Genomic DNA, 19,698 nt, shown 5'->3' on the forward strand with positions numbered 1-19,698 from the left:
GAGCTGTCTATATAGCTCCTCCCTTAGCTCCACCCCACAGTCATTCGACCAAAGGTACAGGAAGGAAAAAGGAGAAACTACAAGTTGCAGAGGTGACTGAAGTGTAAATCAAAAAAATATAATCTGTCTTAAAATGACAGGACGGGCTGTGGACTCGTCTTACCATAGAAGAAATCAATTTATCAGGTAAGCATAAATTTAGTTTTCTTCTATAAAAGGTAAGACGAGTCCATGGATTCATTCTTTACTTGTGGGATACAATACCAAAGCTACAGGACACGGATGAACGGGAGGGACAAGACAGATGGTTAAACAGAAGGCACCACTGCTTGAAGAACTTTTCTCCCAAAAATAGCCTCCGAAGACGCAAAAGGTATCAAATTTGGAAAAGGTATGAAGCGAAGACCAAGTCGCAGTCTTACAAATCTGTTCAACAGCAGCATCATTTTTAAAAGCCCATGTGGAAGCCACTGCTCTAGTAGAGTGAGCTGTAATTCTTTCAGGAGGCTGCTGTCCAGCAGTCTCGTATGCCAAACGGAAGATGCTTTTCAGCCAAAAGGCAAGAGAGGTAGCCATAGCTTTTTGACCTCTACGTTTTCCAGAATAGACAACAAACAAAGAAGATGTTTGACGGTCGCTTGCAAGTAAAACTTTAAAGCACGAACCACGTCCAAGTTGTGCAATAGACGCTCCTTCTTAGAGGAAGGATTAGGACACAGAGAAGGAACAACAATTTCCTGATTAATATTCTTATTAGAAACAACCTTAGGAAGGAATCCAGGTTTGGTACGCAAAACCACCTTATCAGCATGGAAAACAAGATAAGGCAGGTCGCATTGCAATGCAGATAGTTAAGAAACTCTTTAAGCCGAAGAGATAGCAACTAAAAACAGAACTTTCCAAGATAGAAGTTTAATATCTATGGAATGCATAGGTTCAAACGGAACCCCTTGAAGAACCTTAAGAACTAAATTCAAACTCCATGGAGGAGCAACAGGTTTAAACACAGGCTTGATTCTGACTAAAGTCTGACAGAAAGACTGAACGTCTGGAACATCTGCCAGACGTTTGTGCAGTAGAATTGATAAAGCGGATATATGTCCCTTTAAGGAACTAGCTGATGATCCCTGATCTTACTCCATGAGTAGCCTTTGGATTAGCACCAATAAAGATATTTACGCAATATCTTATGATAAATTTTCCTGGCGACAGGCTTTCGAGCCTGAATCAAGGTATCTATGACCGACTCAGAGAACCCCCGCTTGGATAAGATCAATCGTTCAATCTCCAAGCGGTCAGTCGCAGAGAAGCTAGATTTGGACGCTGGATAGGACCTTGAATCAGAAGGTCCTGTCTCAGTGGCGTGGCCACGCAGGTGCTATCAAAATCACTGAAGCTCTCTCCCGTTTGATTCTGGCAATCAAACGAGGAAGGAGATGAAATGGTGGAAACACATAAGCCAGGTTGAACGACCAGGGTACTGCTAGAGCATCTATCAGTACTGCCTGAGGATCCCTTGACCTGGACCCGTAACGAGGAAGTTTGGCATTCTGACGAGACGCCATCAGATCCAATTCTGGTGTGCCCCATTGCTGAATCAATTGAGCAAACACCTCCGGATGGAGTCCCCACTCCCCCAGATGAAAAGTCTGAAGACTTAGAAAATCCGCTTCCCAGTTCTCCACTCCTGGGATATAGATTGCTGATAGATGGCAAGAGTGAGTCTCTGCCCATTGAATTATCTTGGTAACCTCTATCATCGCTAGAGAACTCTTTGTTGCCCCCTGATGATTGATATATGCTACAGTCGTGATATTGTCCGACTGGAATCTTATGAATCTGGCCGACACCAGCTGAGGCCACACCTGAAGCGCGTTGAATATCGCTCTCAGTTCTAGAATATTTATCGGGAGGAGAGCCTCCTCCTGAGTCCACAAACCCTGTGTTTTCAGGGAATTCCAGACTGCACCCCAGCCCAATAGGCTGGCGTCCTTCGTCACTATGACCCACGCTGGCCTGCGGAAACACATTCCCTTGGACAGATGATCCTGTTACAAAACACCAAAGAAGAGAGTCTCTGGTCTCTTGGTCCAGATTTATCTGAGGAGATAAATCTGCATAATCCCCATTCCACTGTTTGAGCATGCATAGTTGCAGTAGTCTGAGATGCAAGCGAGCAAACGGAACTATGTCCATTGCCGCTACCATTAATGGAATGAAGAGCTCGGCAGATGGATAACATTTTTGATTTCCTGACCTCCGTCAGAAAAATTTTCATATACACAAACTGATAATGCTTGTCCAGAAAGGCAAACCTGAGGAACTGGTGATGATCTTTGTGGATAGGAATGTGTAGATACGCATCCTTTAAGTCCACGGTGGTCATATATTGACCCTCCTGGATCATTGGCAAAATAGTCCGAATGGTCTCCATCTTGAAGGATGGGACCCCGAGAAATTTGTTTAGGATCTTGAGATCCAAAATTGGTCTGAAGGTTCCCTCTTTTTTGGGAACCACAAACAGATTGGACTAGAACCCCTGCCCCTGTTCTTTTTTTGGAACTGGGCAGTTCACTCCCATGGTATATAGGTCTCCTACACAGCGTAAGAACGTCTCTCTTCTTGTCTGGTTTACAGACAATTGAGACAGATGGAATCCCCCCCTTGGGGGGAGAATCTTTGAAATCCAGAAGATACCCCTGGGTTACTATTTCTAAAGCCCAGGAGTCCTGAACGTCTCTTGCCCAAGCCTGAGTGAAGAGAGAAAGTCTGCCCCCTACTAGATCCAGTCCCGGATCGGGGGCTACCCCTTCATGCTGTCTTGGTGGCAGCAGCGGGCTTCTTGGTCTGTTTACCCTTGTTCCAAGTCTGGTTCGGTCTCCATACAGACTTGGACTGAGCAAAATTCCCCTCTTGCTTTGCGACAGGGGAAAAGCTAGAGGGACGACCTTTGAAGTTCCGAAAGGAACGAAAATTATTTTGTTTGGTCCTCATCTTATCCTGAGGAAGGGCATGGCCTTTCCCTCCAGTGATGTCTGAAATTATCTTTTTCAGTTCAGGCCCGAATAGGGTCTTACCGTTGAAAGGGATGGCTAAAAGCTTAGCTTTTGAGACTCCTACTATTAGTCAGGGAATTCGGTGCTCACTCTCATTATAAACTAAATATCTCTAAAACTGAGATTTACACCCAAGGCTTTCAGAACTCGTATATTGCCCCTTTAAAGATTGAATACCCGTATAAATGGTCGGAATCTTCAGTGACCCATTTGGGAGTTAGACTGTCCAACGACTTCCCCCGGGTTATCAGGGACAACTACCTCCCCCTACTGTCAGACCTTCGTTCCCTCAATGAGAAGTGGAACCTCTCCCAAGTCTCTTGGCTTGGACGAATCGCTGCCCTAAAAATGTCCTTCCTTCCTCGACTCACATATTTATTCCGTTGTCTGCCAATCAAAGTTCCCAGGCATATCCTACTGCAGTTTCAGAGTGAGGTTACTAAGCACATCTGGCAGGGTAAACCCCCAAGGGTGGCGCAGAGAGTCTTACAGTTGCCTCGGTCACAGGGAGGTCTGGGCTCTCCCTCGATAGTAAAATACTATGAGGGAGCCATGCTCACCCATGTCTCTCAATGGGGAGCTTCACAGTCTTCTTCTAAATGGAAGTCTATTGAGCAGGCCTCCTTGCCCTTAAACCTAACCCTACGTGACCTGATTTGGACGCCTGCACACTGTCGCAGGGACCTGTTCCTAATAAATCCTATCGTTCGGGAATGCCTGCAATTCTGGGATAAAATCCGCCACTCCATACAGGTTGCTCCCCACCCCTCTCCCATAGCCTCCTTGCCCGGCCTATTAGTGGGACTACAGGATGCCCATCCATCCAAATGGTCCCAATTAGGAATACTGACGGTTTCGGATCTCTGGCTTCCGACACCGGAATGTGGATTCAAGTCTGATTCACAGCTCGGAGCAGACGGAGCATTGCCCCACATTCTGAAATTTGAATATCTTAGAGTTAAAAACTTCTTGATCTCCTGGGGCTTTAAGCCTCAGTCAAATCGGCCCTTAACCTTGTGGGAATCCACCTGGAAACAGGGTGAGAGGCTCCACAGACCCCTCTCCAGGCATTACACTCTGTTGAACTCTGAACCATGCTCAGACCTGGCTCCGCATCTAGTAAAGTGGGGATCCTTGCTGAACAGAACTTTTACAGCAACCGATTGGGAACAGGCGCTTGAACGAACCAAAAAAACTATACATTGCATCACCCTTTTTGAAACTTTTTATAAGTTGGTGGCCCACTGGTACTATGTGCCCACCAGGTTAGCTAAAATATATTCTGGCACATCCCCGTACTGTTGGAGAGGTTGTGGCCAGAGAGGGGACTCCCTACACATTTGGTGGGAATGTCCCAAAATACGCCCCCTGTGGCTTAAATGTTTCAGAGTCCTTCCCAAATTAGGAATTTCCCTACATAATTCTCCAGCAGTAGCCCTCCTACACATAGGCACTCATTCCATTCCCAAACATCATGCTTGCATAAGTATCTACCTATTCATGTCCATCAAACACCTGATAGCCTCTGACTGGAAGTCAGAATCCCCCCCCAGCTGGGCGAGAGTCTGCTCCTATATGGCCTACTTATACACCATGGAAAAAAGCATATTTTACAATCTAGGCAACTCTGACCTATTTGAGCTTATATGGGCCGACTGGCAAGTTACTTACGACACAACTTGGAGACCCAATGTTCTCTCTCCCTCTTAGCCCTTCTGGACGGATTAGGGAGCCTGAGCTAGAGATAGACCTGCCCAGAATTAATCACCTCCCTCTCGACGTGACCACTCTAGATTAATGATATACTCCCTAAACCCTCTGCTTCTCCTACACCCTTCTTATTTCTATCCTTTTATCCCCCCCTTCTTTCCCGCCCGGGCGGGAACTACTTAGTTCTCCCCCATCTGTACTACAAAACCTCATTATATGTTTTAAATTAACCACTGTACATGCGGTATTCTTGTGTATTACTCATTATACATCTCAAAAAGTGTGTTTACAGACCATTTAGAGGATGTTATGAGTCCTCGAATTGCTAATCTTGTTTATGTTCTGTTCCCTTCTCTCATTGTATGCATATTATTATTTGTAAGAATGAAAAGTTAAATAAAGCTCTTTTGAAACTCAAAAAAAAAAAAAAAAAAAAAAAAAAAAGCTTAGCTTTTGATGACACATCAGCAGACCAGGACTTAAGCCATAACGCTTTATGCGCTAAAATGGCAAAACCTGAATTCTTCGTCGCTAATTTAGCCAATGGAAAAGCGGCATCTGTAATGAAAGAATTAGCTAGCTTGAGAGCCCCAATTCTATCCAGAATATCATCTAATGGGATCTCAACCTGAAGAGCCTCTTCCAGAGCCTCAAACCAAAAGGACGCTGCAGTAGTTTCACCTTCCACCTAGTGAAAAAATTAATCTTAAAAAACGGTACTGTGCCTTTAAGAGAAAAAAGCATACATGTTCTGCAAAACAGCCTAAACATGCACCAAATTTTTCAAAATCTTGTATTTTATCACCACTTTCACTTTACCCTTCCTAGTACTTAGAGTAGGCAAAGAGAATGACTGGGGGGTGAAGCTAAGGGAGGAGCTATATAGACAGCTCTGCTGTGGTGCTCTTTGCCACTTCCTGTTAGCAGGAGGATAATATCCCACAAGTAATGGATGAATCCATGGACTCGTCTTACCTTTATAGAAGAAACATAATTTATGTAAGAATTTGCCTGATAAATTAATTTCTTTCATATTGGCAAGAGTCCATGAGCTAGTGACATATGGGATATACAATCCTACCAGGAGGGCCAAAGTTTCCCAAACCTCAAAATGCCTATAAATACACCCCCACCACACCCACAATTCAGTTTAACGAATAGCCAAGAAGTGGGGTGATAAGAAAGGAGCAAAAAGCATCAACAAGGAATTGGAATAATTGTGCTTTATACAAAAAAATCATAACCACCATAAAAAGGGTGGGTCTCATGGACTCTTGCCAATATGAAAGAAATGAATTTATCAGGTAAATTCTTACATAAATTATGTTTTCTTTCATGTAATTGGCAAGAGTTCATGAGCTAGTGACGTATGGGATAGCAAATACCCAAGATGTGGAACTCCACGCAAGAGTCACTACAGAGGGACGGATAAAAATAAAGACAGCCAATTCCGCTGAAAAATTAATCCACAACCCAAATCAAAATTTTTAATCTTAAAATGAAAAAAAAAAAAAAAAAAACTGAAATTATAAGCAGAAGAATCAAACTGAAACAGCTGCCTGAAGAACTTTTCTACCAAAAACTGCTTCTGAAGAAGAGAAAACATCAAAATGATAGAATTTAGTAAAAGTATGCAAAGAAGACCAAGCTTCATTCTTAAAAGCCCAGGAAGTAGAACCTGACCTAGTAGAATGAGCCGTAATCCTCTGAGGCGGGGATTTACCCGACTCCAAATAAGCATGATTAACCAAGATGCCAAACAAATGGCAGAAGCCTTCTGACCTTTCCTAGAACCAGAAAAGATAACAAATAGACTAGAAGTATTCCTGAAATCTTTAGTAGCTTCAACACAATATTTCGAAGCTCTTACCACATCCAAAGAATGTAAGGATCTCTCCAGAGAATTCTTAGGATTAGGACACAAAGAAGGGACAACAATGTCTCTACCAATATAGTTGGAGTTCACCACTTTAGGTAAAAATTTAAACGAAGTCCGCAAAACCACCTTATCCGGATGAAAAAAAAAAAATCAGAAAAGGAGACTCACAAGAAAGAGCAGAAAGATCAGAAACTCTTCTAGCAGAAGAGATGGCCAAAAGGAACAACACTTTCCAAGAAAGTAATTTAATGTCCAGAGAATGCATAGACTCAAACGGAGCAGCCTGTAAAGCATTCAAAACCAAATTAAGACTCCAAGGAGGAGACATTGATTTAATGACAGGCTTGATACAAACCAAAGCCTGTACAAAACAAATATCAGGAAGTTTAGCAATTTTTCTGTGGAACAGAACAGTAAGAGCAGAGATTTACGAGCCTGCAACATAGTATTAATCACTGAGTCAGAGAAACCTCTATGACTAAGAACTAAGCGTTCAATTTCCATACCATCAAATTAAATGATTTGAGATTCTGATGGAAAAACAAACCTTGAGATATAAGGTCTGAACTTAATGGAAGTGGCCAAGGTTGGCAACTGGACATCCGAACAAGATCCACATACCAAAACCTGAGCGGCCATGCTGGAGCCACCAGCAGCACAAACGATTGCTCCATGATGATTTTGAAAATCACTCTTGGAAAAATAACTAGAGGTGGAAAAATATAGGCAAGTTGATAACTCCAAAGAAGTGTCAATGTATCCACTGCCTCTGCCTGAGGATCCCTGGAAAGGTACGTGGGAAGTTTCTTGTTTAGATGAAATGCCATCAGATTTATTTCTGGAAGCCCCCACATCTGAGCAATTTGAAAAAAAACATCTGGGTGAAGAGACCACTCTTCCAGATGTAAAGCTTGACGACTGAGATAATCCGCTTCCCAATTGTCTATACCTGGGATATGGACCGCAGAAATTAGACAGGAGCTGGATTTTGCTTAAGCAAGTATCCGAGATACTTCTTTCATAGCCTGAGGACTATGAGTCCCACCCTGATGATTGACATACTACACAGTTGTGACATTGTCGGTCTGAAAACCAATAAACGTCTCTCTCTTCAATAGAAGCCAAAACTGAAGAGCTCTGAGAATCGCACAGAGTTCCAAAAAGTAAATTTATGCTTACCTGATAAATTAATTTCTTCAACGATACGACGAGTCCACAGATTTCATCCTTACTTGTGGGATATTAACCTCCTGCTAACAGGAAGTGGCAAAGAGCACCACAGCAGAGCTGTATATATAGCTCCTCCCTTCCCTCCACCCCCAGTCATTCGACCAAAGGTTTAGGAAGAGAAAGGAAAAGCAAAAAGTGCAGAGGTGACTGAAGTTATAAAAAATAAAATATAATCTGTCTGAAAAATGACAGGGAGGGCCGTGGACTCGTCGTATCGTAGAAGAAATTAATTTATCAGGTAAGCATTAATTTACTTTTCTTCTACAAGATACGACGAGTCCACGGATTTCATCCTTACTTGTGGGATACAATATCAAAGCTACAGGACACGGATGAAACGGGAGGGAGAAGACAGAGACCGAATCGGGAGGGACAAGACAGGAACCTAAACGGAAGGCACCACTGCTTGAAGAACCTTTCTCCCAAAAACAGCCTCAGAAGAAGCAAAAGTATCAAATTTGGAAAAAGTATGAAGAGACGACCAAGTCGCAGCCTTGCAAATCTGTTCAACAGAAGCATCGTTTTTAAAGGCCCATGTGGAAACCACAGCCCTAGTAGAATGAGCCGTAATTCTTTCAGGAGGCTGCTGTCCAGCAGTCTCATATGCCAGACGGATGATACTCCTCAGCCAAAAGAAAGAGAGGTAGCCGTAGCTTTCTGACCCCTACGTTTTCCAGAATAAACAATGAATAATGAAGAAGATTGACGGAAGTCCTTAGTCGCCTGCAAGTAAAACTTCAAGGCATGGACCACGTCCAAGTTATGTAACAGACGCTCCTTCTTAGAAGGATTAGGAACACAATTTCCTGATTAATATTCTTATTTGAAACAACCTTAGGAAGGAATCCAGGTTTGGTACGCAAAACCACCTTATCAGAATGAAAGATAAGATAAGGCGAATCACACTGTAACGCTAAAAGCTCAGAAACTCTACGAGCAGAAGAAATAGCAACCAAAAATAAAAACTTTCCAAGATAATAACTTAATATCTATGGAATGCATAGGTTCAAACGGAACCCCTTGAAGAACTCGAAGAACTAAATTCAAACTCCAGGGAGGAGTAATTGGTCTAAATACAGGCTTGATTCTGGTTAGAGCCTGACAAAAAGACTGAACATCTGGAACATCTGCCAAACGTTTGTGAAGCAAAATTGACAGGGCAGAAATCTGTCCCTTTAAGGAACTTGCTGATAGCCCTTTCTCCAATCCTTCTTGATGAAAAGACAGAATCCTGGGAATCCTAACTTTACTCCATGAGTAACCCTTGGATTCGCACCAAAAGAGATTTACGCCATATCTTATGATAGATCTTTCTAGTGACAGGCTTACGTACCTGTATTAAAGTATCAATGACCGAATCTGAGAATCCCCGCGTAGATAAGATCAAGCGTTCAATCTCCAAGCAGTCAGCTGCAGAGAATTTAGATTTGGATGTTGGAAAGGTCCTGTCTCAGAGGAAGTTTCCATGGTGGCAGAGAGGACATATCCACTAGATCCACATACCAAGTCCTGCGTGGCCACACAGGCGAGATCAGGATTATCGAAGCTCTCTCCCGTTTGATCCGAGCAATCACGCATGGAAGGAGAGGAAACGATGGAAACACATAAGCTAGGCTGAACGACCAAGGCACTGCCAAGGCATCTATCAGTTCGGCCTGGGGATCCCTCGACCTGGATCCGTATCTTGGAAGCTTGGCATTCTGTCGAGATGCCATCAGATCCAATTCCGGTCTGCCCCATCGTAGAATCAGAGAGGCAAACACCTCCAGGTGGAGTTCCCACTCCCCCGGATGAAAAGTCTGTCGACTTAAAAAATCTGCCTCCCAGTTCTCTACTCCTGGAATGTAGATTGCCAACAGATAACAAGAGTGGGCCTCCTCCCATCAAATTATCTTGGATACTTCTATCATCGCTAAGGAACTCCTTGTTTCCCCCCCCCTTGATGATTGATATAAGCTACAGTCGTGATATTGTCCGACTGGATTCTGATGAATTTGGCCGAAGCCAACTGAGGCCACGCCTGAAGCGCAATGAATATCGCTCTCAATTCCAGAATATTGATTGGAAGTAGAGACTCCACCTGAGTCCATACACCCTGAGCCTTCAGGGAATTCCAGACTGCACCCCAGAAGGCTGGCATCCGTTGTCACTATCACCCACAAGGGTCTGCGGAAACACGTCCCCTGGGACAGATGATCCGGTGACAACCACCAAAGAAGAGAGTCTCTGGTCTCTTGATCCAGATTTATCTGAGGAGATAAATTCGCATAGTCCCCATTCCACTGTTTGAGCATGCACAGTTGCAGTGGCCTGAGATGAAAAACGAGCAAACGGAATGATGTCCATTGCCGCTACCATTAACCCAATTACTTCCATACACTGAGCCACTGATGGCCGAGGAATGGACTGAAGGGCTCGGCAAGTATTTAGAAACTTTGATTTTCTGATCTCCGTCAGAAATATCTTCATGTCTACAGAGTCTATCAGAGTTCCCAAGAAGGGAACCCTTGTCCGTGGAACTAGTGAACTCTTTTCTAAGTTCACCTTCCAACCGTGAGTTCTCAGAAAGGACAACACTGTGTCTGTATGATATTTCGTCAGATGATAAGTCGACGCTTGAATCAAAATATTGTCCAGATAAGGCGCCACTGCTATGCCCCGCGGTCTGAGAACCGCCAGAAGGGACCCTAGAACCTTTGTGAAGATCCTTGGTGCTGTGGCCAACCCGAAGGGAAGAGCCACGAACTGAAAATGTTTGTCCAGGAAGGCAAACCTTAGGAACTGAGGATGATCCTTGTGAATAGGGATATGAAGGTATGCATCCTTCAAATCCACGGTAGTCATATATTGACCCTCCTGGATCATTGGTAAGATTGTTCGTATAGTCTCCATCTTGAATGATGGAACGCTGAGAAACTTGTTTAGATACTTGAGATCTAAAATGGGTCTGAAAGTTCCCTCTTTTTTAGGAACCACTAAAAGATTTGAGTAAAACCCTTGTCCCTGTTCCAGTTTTGGAACGGGACGAATTACTCCCATGGTAGAGAGGTCTTTTACACAGCGTAAGGACGCCTCTCTTTTTATCTGGTCTACAGACAATCGTGAAAGATGAAATCTCCCTCTTGGGAGAAAATCCTTGAATTCCAGTTGATACCCGTGGGTCACGATTTCCAATGCCCAGGGGTCCTGAACATCTCTTGCCCAAGCCTGGGCAAAGAAAGTCTGCCCCCTACTAGATCCGGTCCCGGATCGGGGGCCGCCCCTTCATGCGGTCTTTGTAGCAGCAGCAGGCTTCTTGGGTTGTTTACCTTTATTCCAAGCCTGGTTGGGTCTCCAGACGGATTTGGATTGAGCAAAATTCCCTTCCTGCTTTGTGGAGGAAGAGGAAACAGAGGGTACTCCTTTAAAATTTCGAAAGGAACGAAAATTATTTTGTCTACCTCTCATCTTTGCAGACTTATCCTGAGGCAAGGCATGACCTTTACCTCCAGTAATGTCAAAAATAATTTCCTTCAACTCAGGCCCAAAAGCTGCCCCATGCTGCTTTAACACTTCTGTGAGGAGAGGTCACGGAGCATTATGCAGTGCCGTCTTCATAAGTAATCAGTTATAAATTACTCTCTCAATCCCCATTAACTATTATAGTCAAGACCGCTCTAGGTAACTCCTACACCATCACTCCTTTTTTTGTATTAACTATTCATGTGCTACCTAGAGAACTGCATAATTTCTGTGTCTTTTAATACATAATATAGTAGGAGCATAGTGAAGATTTGATTTTGTTTTTTAAGTGTATGCCCCTCCCAGGAATGCCTCACATTTTACTGGAAGAAGATTATACGTATACAAAATATATGTGATCAATTCAGGGGGGGGGGGGGGGAAATGCATATCCAATACCATTTGGGTAACTCTCCCCTATTATAGCTGCTGGCCCTTTTACCATCTCCCTCCTCATCATCTTTAAAGTACTCTGGTATCTGCACAGTACATCCAGAGAATAAATGAGTGGTTTCTCACACAAAAGACTGCATACAATCTTTATATACTCCAATACATTTGTATCTTTAAATTGATTACATCAATATATTGAGCAATGTGAACCACGTCAAATATTGTTCAATATGCTATATTGATCCTAGAATTTGCTCATAGTTGGGTTAATTTATAATTACAGGATAACAATCTCATAATGTGTCTCATAAAAGGTTAGTTAAAACTGTTTTAATGTAATTAAATAGTCTTGTCCTACTGATACAATGATGTACTAGTTTGTTGAGGTCCATAAGTGGCCTCCAAAGATTGTGGAGGACACTTTCATCACCAAAAATAAAATAGAAAATGTGAGGTTTATCTTTTGCATATTTAAGCCTATCTATGATGGAACAGATATGAATGCATATTTTGGACAAAGTGTCTGATACGTTCTTTTCTCTGTATATTTACCTGTTATATTGCATATTAAAGGGACAGTATACACTCATTTTCATATAACTGCATGTAATAGACACTACTATAAAGAATAATATGCACAGATACTGATATCAAAATCCAGTAAAAAAGTGTTTAAAAACTTACTTAGAAGCTGTCATTTTAGCTCTGTTGAAAAGGAAGCTGGAAAGCCCACTGCAAGTGGGAAATAAGACACTCCCCCCCTCCCCCTTCTTTTGCATATGAAAATACCCTTTACACAAACAGGAGCAAGCTGGAGAAGGTAGCTGACAGTATTCACATAAAACTTTGGGGCTTGGTTAGGAGTCTGAAAATCAGAGCAATGTTATTTAAAAATAAACAAAACTATACATTTATCTAAAAAAAAAAACTTTATGGGCTATATAAATAGATCATCTACAAAACATTTATGCAAAGAAAAAATGTGTGTATAATGTCCCTTTAAACCTCAATAAAAATTATTTAATAAAAAAAAAAAAAAGTTTTACACAATATTGCCGTATTTCAGTTAATGTAATGAAATACAGCAACATTGTGGAAAACTACTTTAATCTATTACTAACTTGCTTTTGCTACTAATGGCTTTCATTGACAACATTGGACTTGAATGTATGTGGGTTAAAAAAAAAAAAAAAGTGTGTTTGTGCGCGCAACACTTATTGCCAGACTTTCGATTGCTATTATTTATTAGCAATATTTTATCTATGCTTGTGTGTGCACCCAATTCTTATAAATTATATTATTAGTTGCCGAACTTATATGTGTATTGGTGAGCGTCACTCAAAATTGTTCTTGTTTGAAAAAAAATAATGCTTTGCCTTTGATGTGATCTCATGAGATTTCATAGAACTTACTTAAACTGAATAGGAAATAACATGACTGTGCCTGCACATGTCAGATGCACACTTCCCTTGCATGTCCTCGGACAAGCATCCTGACTGGCTACTTAAAGTCTCTTCACAGTGGAGTGTGAATACTTGGGAAATTTGAAGTACAATATTCTCATCTTTTACACAGATGTTCAGGTGATATTTTCTAGCCAGCTTTTTACAACTATGCTCCATCACTTTCATGTGCTTCAACATTTGGATATCCTGTCCCTTAAAAGGACATAAAACCCATTTTTTTTCCTTTTACGATTTAGATAGAACATCAAATTTTAAACAACTTTCTAATTTACTTCTATTATCAATTTTCTTCCTTTTCTTGTTATACTTATTTGAAAAGCAGAAATGTAAGCTTGGGAGTGTGCACGTGTCTGCAGCACTATATAGCAGCAGTTTTGCAACAATGTTATACATTAGCAGGAGCACCAGATGTCAGCACTATTTCCTGTCCTGTAGGGCTTCAAACATGTGCACGCTACCTACCTATCTCTTCAACAAAGAATAACATGAGAATGAAATAAATTTGATAATAGAAGTAAATTGGAAACTTTTTAAAAAGCATTTTAGCCAATCAGTGCTGACTCAAATAACTCCATGGGAGTGAGCATAATGATATTGGTAAGGCACACATGAAATAGCGCTGTCTAGCTGTGAAAAACTGTCACAATGCAGTGAGATAAGAGGTAGCCTTCAAGGGCTTAAAAATTAGCATATGAGCCTACCTAGGTTTAGCTTTTAACAAAGAATACCAAAAGAACAAAGCAAATTTGATGATAAAAGTAAAATGGAAAGTGTTTAAAAATTGCATGCCCTATCTGAATCATTGATGTTTAATTTTGACTAGACTGACCCTTTAACATTTAATTAACAAAAAGGATTGTATTTAATAACATGTAAACAATAAAAAAATAGTTGTGCAAACAACCAATGTATCCCATTACACTTAGGCCAAAATCAGTTTAAGACATCAAATGTGTTTCAGTTAAAAAGTTTAAAACTCCTTTGAAAATAAATTGATTTGTTATGTATGCTTGAATATTGTATTCCTGCAGAATAAAAACCAAGTGTATCTTCTACATTTCAATCACTAAATTATATCAGAACAGACATGTCTATATTACACATTTTTGATTTGTAAATTAATCACTTAATGACTCACATCTTCAACATAATCTACAGAAAATTGCATTACAAAGTCACTGTTTTGCATTCTGAGTGGTGGACTTTTTTCAATTTTGGGTATAAGCTAAAGATGTGTGTGTGCCTTGCAGACAAAAAAAGCACTAATGGATTTTAAATTCAGTGACTGGAAAAACTAAAAAAAACTGCTCTGTAAAGGGATTTCAACATAGACAATTAAAAATGGGACACTCCATGGACACTGATGATAGTAAGCCAGATATTTAAAGAAAAACAGTGTGAGAAACTCAAAAAACAGTCAACGCGTCTAAAACAAGTTAATATAAAATGCAGCACAATAGTCTAACATTACAGTATATATATATATATATATATATATATATATATATATATATATATATATATATATATATATATATGTATATACATATATATATCCACAACTTCCTCATTACCAACTTAGACCTTGTATGATACTTAATTATTTCCACTACCATATGTTCCTGAATGATACAGTGTATATATGTATTCTTTGTTGATTTAAAACAGGTCTACAGTAGGTTTCTGTACATAGATTCCCAGTTGCAACAACAGTATATGAATTCTTAGAATTATGTTTTTCCATTTCAGCATTCCACAAGGAAAACTTTGATACATGATACCTTCAAGTAACCAATGGAGGATACATCCCTTGTCTGCACTGCTAAAGAAAACGTTTGTTGATGGAGGAGGGGGGGGGGGGGACACATATATTCAAGCTACCTTCTTTATTTGGAAAGTCACATTTTTAAGGGAAACCAATCTCCTATTCAGATGACATGCCACAAAAAATAAGTAGGCCTGGAGCATTTATGATTCATACTACATCTAAATGTAAAGCAGCACCTAGTGTGTGATTTTTTTTTTAATTTAGACATAGAATGTATTATGTATGTACTGCATATAGAAAAGTTAAAAAAAGGACTATGATAAATCTGAAACGGCCCTGAAATTGTAGGTTTCATTTACTTATGTATTTATATTTAAACAATTGTATTTATGTAGGCTCCACTAACACCCCACCCCTGCACCCCTTCCTCTTTTAGCACTGCACCAGCACCCCTGTCATTTGCCCTGTCCCGCAGCAGCGCTCCTTGGCAGACCTGTTGGTGTCACCTGGATGCATTTCGCTAGCCCGCTCGGGTGATCAGGATGCTTCTGTATGACGCAGTTAGCAATCAGCAACCCTGCTAGGTACCTAGAGATACTCTCGTTTATTCCGCTGAATCACAGCGGTTCTACATTTTTACATAATAAAAAAAATGTGTAAAAGCAGTGAGCCGCGTTCGTTGTGTGCTAGGATAATGGCTCCAGGACGTACAATTATGACTAATTAGGATGGGGAGTTGCAATCACAGCGAGTCCTGCCTTCGGTTCCTTTGATCGGGTGGGTTAAACTGCCCTACTGTGTCAAGTAGTTACCTTTCTGCAGTTTCCGGGATGGCTGTGGATTACCAGGACTCTGACAAGGAAAGGAGGGGGCGCTTGGCAGGCCGGGGCAGTGGTGGAAAAACAGTATGAAGATGAGGCTGTAGATAGCCCGTTCTGTTTCTGATGAAGTCACGCCTCCTGCCGGCGCTGTCATACAGTCACTTCTGACAGAAATCCGCAGGGGGTCCGGGGCGCGCCGAACGCCATCTTGATTATTATGCACGCGAACTCCGACCCCGGCTTTACTGCAACAGCCAACCAGCTCGAGCCCCTCTCTTGTCTCTGGGCGCGCGCGTAACAACATGCACTCATACTTCCCGAGCAGCTAGCCTTGCTCACTTCAGGTGTTTTAGAGCGCTGATGTGACAGAAGTAGACGGATTTAAACACTGTAGATTTGTGCATGTGATAGCTGTATGTTTTATGTGGTCTATTGAAGCAGCTGTCTATCGCACAGCTATTAAAATAATCCACACAGTTCTAAAAATGTTCCATTGCAGCGTTTTAGACCAGATTCGTAAATATTATTTCTTTATATAGTCTCCGCTATGTTATTTCAGGAGTCACTAAAACAATACGAAAATGTTTTCTGAAGGTGGGCAGGTAAGTTAGCTCTATCTTACGGCAAGGGGTCATCGGTGGCGCGCATTGCAATGCCCATTTCTTATAAGCTGTAGATTTACGAAAGATAAACTTGTGTATATCTCACATGGTGGCGTTTGTATCTCCAAAAACAAGTACGTAACTCACATTCGGTAATTGCAGGGCTTCTATATTGTATGCTTCTAGCTTTATGCACAGAAAGAAATATGGTCAGTGTATATTCAGAAGGTGTCCATTGTGCGTTTTTGACAGAGATTCAGTAAGTAAAATTAATTGTATAATTCACAGGGACATTCCAATATGTCTCCCTAAAACATACAAATACATTTTGCATAATTAAAGGGATAATAAACTCACATTTTTATGATTCAGATAGAGCATGCAATTTTAAACATCTTTTTAATTTACTCATATTATCAAATTGTCTTTGTTCTCTTGGTATCTTTATTTGAAAAAGCAGGAATGTAAGCTTACGAGCCGGCCCATTTTTGGTTCAGAACCCGGGTAGCTCTTGCTGATTGGTTGGTAAATGTAGCCACCAATCAGCAAGCGATATCCAGGGTGCTGAACCAAAAATGGGCCAACTTCTAAGCTTAGATTCTGGCTTTTTAAAATAAAGACAGCAAGAGAAAAAGGAAAAATTCATAATAGGAATAAATTAGCTTAAAATTGAATCATTTAAATAAAAACAATGGGGTTAGTATCCCTTTAAATTGCAAATGTGCCTCCTATAAATCTGTTTAATTTCTTTAACTTTTTTTTTTTTTTAACCTCCATTGACCTGTAATATATTGTTTAAACTTGACTCATAGTTACCATTGTTGCATCCCCACATTCACACAGTGCCAATGTTAATGCCATCATACATTAATTTTGTTGCACACCCAGTTCGTCCCAGATATTTTCAAATCAAGGAAGGAGGGTTCTCACCTTTGCTTCATCAATATGTTACTCCCTATGCTTCACACTTGTGCTCAGGTAAGGAAACGCCTGGGGATAATTGTAGCTGGGTGTCCATAAGAGTAGGAAAGCTCCTGTGTGCAAAGGTAGCTCGGTGTCCATAGTAATAGTAAAGTGCCTGTGTGCAAGGGTAGCTGAGTGTCCATAGGAGTAAGAAAGCTCCTGTGTGCAAGGGTAGCTGAGTGTCCATAGTAATAGGAAAGTGCCTGTGTGCAAGGGTAGCTGAGTGTCCATAGTATTAGGAAAGTGCTTGTGTGCAAGGGTAGCTGAGTGTCCATATGTGACGGATACCCCGCTACCCCAACTGGGTAGCGCCGTCGACCAGGTCCTTCCTCTGCCTGGAACAAGTGGCTATGTAGCCCAGGAAAGTGATTCTAGCAGGAGTCCACCCAAATAACTAGACAGACTAGCATTCAGGTGAAGCAAGAACTGATTTTATTGAAAAAACCCTCCAGACAGCCCGGCACCTTCATAGGAGCCACAGTCCCACATAATCCCAGTACCTAGGGGTAGCGGTTTCGGGGTGATCCCAGTGGAGCTCTCGGTCCCCAGATGCCACAGTCCAGAAATCAGCATGATTCGTTACTGGAGACCGGAGTCAGTCCGTTGAAGTTATGGGGTTAGGGCTGTCCAAAGGAGCTCCCCTCTGATAATTGCCACAGCTCTTGTCCTCCCTAGGGGCTACCAATCCCCAAAAGAGCGGAGCTCTGCGGCAAAGGGCTGCTGGAGCGACCAGGGGTAAAGTTACCGGGTGTCCTGTGGCCGACCGGGAGTTCCAGGAGCTCGGCCAGCCTTAGAGGAATTAGACGGGTGTCCGTTGTGAGGCGGCCGACCAGGAGTTCCAGGAGCTTGGCCAGCCTAGGAGGGCTTTCCTGGTCATACACCAGCTCTTCACAATACAAGCAAACAAAAGCTTCCAGAGATTGTGGTTGCTCTGAGGAGCCCAAAACCACTGAGAAACAACAGGGTTGAGGTTGTAGGGGGGTGGGGGGTAGCCTTAGCTGTCTGCTATCCGTGACATCTCCCCCCCTCCAGTTCGGCAGACCCGGCTAGACCCTTAACGGGTCAGCCTGGGGATGTCCGAGGAGTTTATGCCACTTCAGTCCGCTGGGAAAGTCCGTCAGCATTCCCATTTCTCTTTCCCCGTCGGTACTGGATGTCAAAGTTAAATGGCTGCAGGGCTAGGCTCCACCTCAACAGTCTCCCGTTGTCCCCGGAAACCCGGTTGAGCCATACTAGTGGGTTGTGGTCAGTAAGGACGGTGAAGGGTCTCCCATATAGGTAGGGCTGCAACTTCTTCAAAGCCCATACCAGCGCCAGACACTCCTTCTCAATTGCCGCGTAGCCTACTTCTCGGGGTAGCAGTTTGCGACTGATGTAGGCAACGGGGTGGTCCGCCTGGCTTAGTATGGCCCCCAACCCGAACATGGAGGCGTCTGTGTGGACAGAAAAACGTTTGGCTGGGATAGGAGCGGCCAATATTGGGGCAGAGATTAAGGCAGACTTAAGACTCTGGAAGGCTTTTTCACACTCGGGGGAACACAGGACCTGTTGGAAGTCGTTTACGGGTCAGGTCAGTCAGGGGTTTGGGGAGGGTGCTGTAATTAGGGACGAACCTTCGGTAGTAGCCTGCAGTACCCAGAAAGGCAAGGACTTTTGTTTTGGTCCTGGGGGTGGGCCAGTTAGCCACTGCCTTGACTTAGGCCACCGAGTCGGCTGCGGTAAGCAGCAACCAGAGCCGGTCAAATGATTGAACTTCCGAGCGCACAATGGTAAACTTACCTGGCTTCAAGGTTAGGCCGGCGGCTCGAAGACGATCTAATGCGACGACTAGGTGGACCAGATGGTCCTCCCAGGTCTCGCTATAGATGGCGGTCATCCAGGTATGCACAGGCATAGTCCTGGAGGCCATCCAACAGGCGGTCTACCATTCTTTGGAAAGTGGCTGGGGCGTTCTTCATTCCAAACGGCATGACCTTAAACTGATATAAGCCGAAGGGAGTGATGAAGGCAGACTTGGGGACAGACTCTGGGTCAAGGGGGATTTGCCAATAACCCTTGCATAGGTCGAGGGTGGTCAGGAAGTGGCCCCGGGCAATTCGATCTAACAGGTCATCTACTCGGGGCATGGGATAGGCGTCAGTGGTGGTGTTTCTGTCGTTGAGTCTACGGTAGTCAACGCAGAACCGGGTAGTTCCGTCCTTCTTGGGTACTAACACTACCGGGGAAGCCCAGGGACTGTTGGGACGGTTCAATGACACCGAGGTCCAACATTCCCTGGAGCTCCCAGTGCATACTGTCCCTGACAGCCT

General features: G+C 42.6%; 1 protein-coding gene across 1 annotated transcript in view; it reads right to left on the minus strand.

Moving 5' to 3' along the window:
* The window catches only part of LOC128664348 (transcriptional regulator QRICH1), a 314,109-nt gene extending 298,156 nt beyond the window's left edge, over positions 1 to 15,953 (minus strand). Inside the window, exon 1 of the mRNA XM_053719186.1 lies at positions 15,816 to 15,953. The gene's annotated coding sequence lies outside the window, so the exon portion shown is untranslated. The remainder of the gene's footprint in view (positions 1 to 15,815) is intronic.
* Between the last annotated feature and the right edge of the window lie 3,745 nt (positions 15,954 to 19,698).

This window comes from Bombina bombina, chromosome 6, assembly GCF_027579735.1.
Source record: "Bombina bombina isolate aBomBom1 chromosome 6, aBomBom1.pri, whole genome shotgun sequence".
NCBI lineage: Eukaryota > Metazoa > Chordata > Amphibia > Anura > Bombinatoridae > Bombina > Bombina bombina.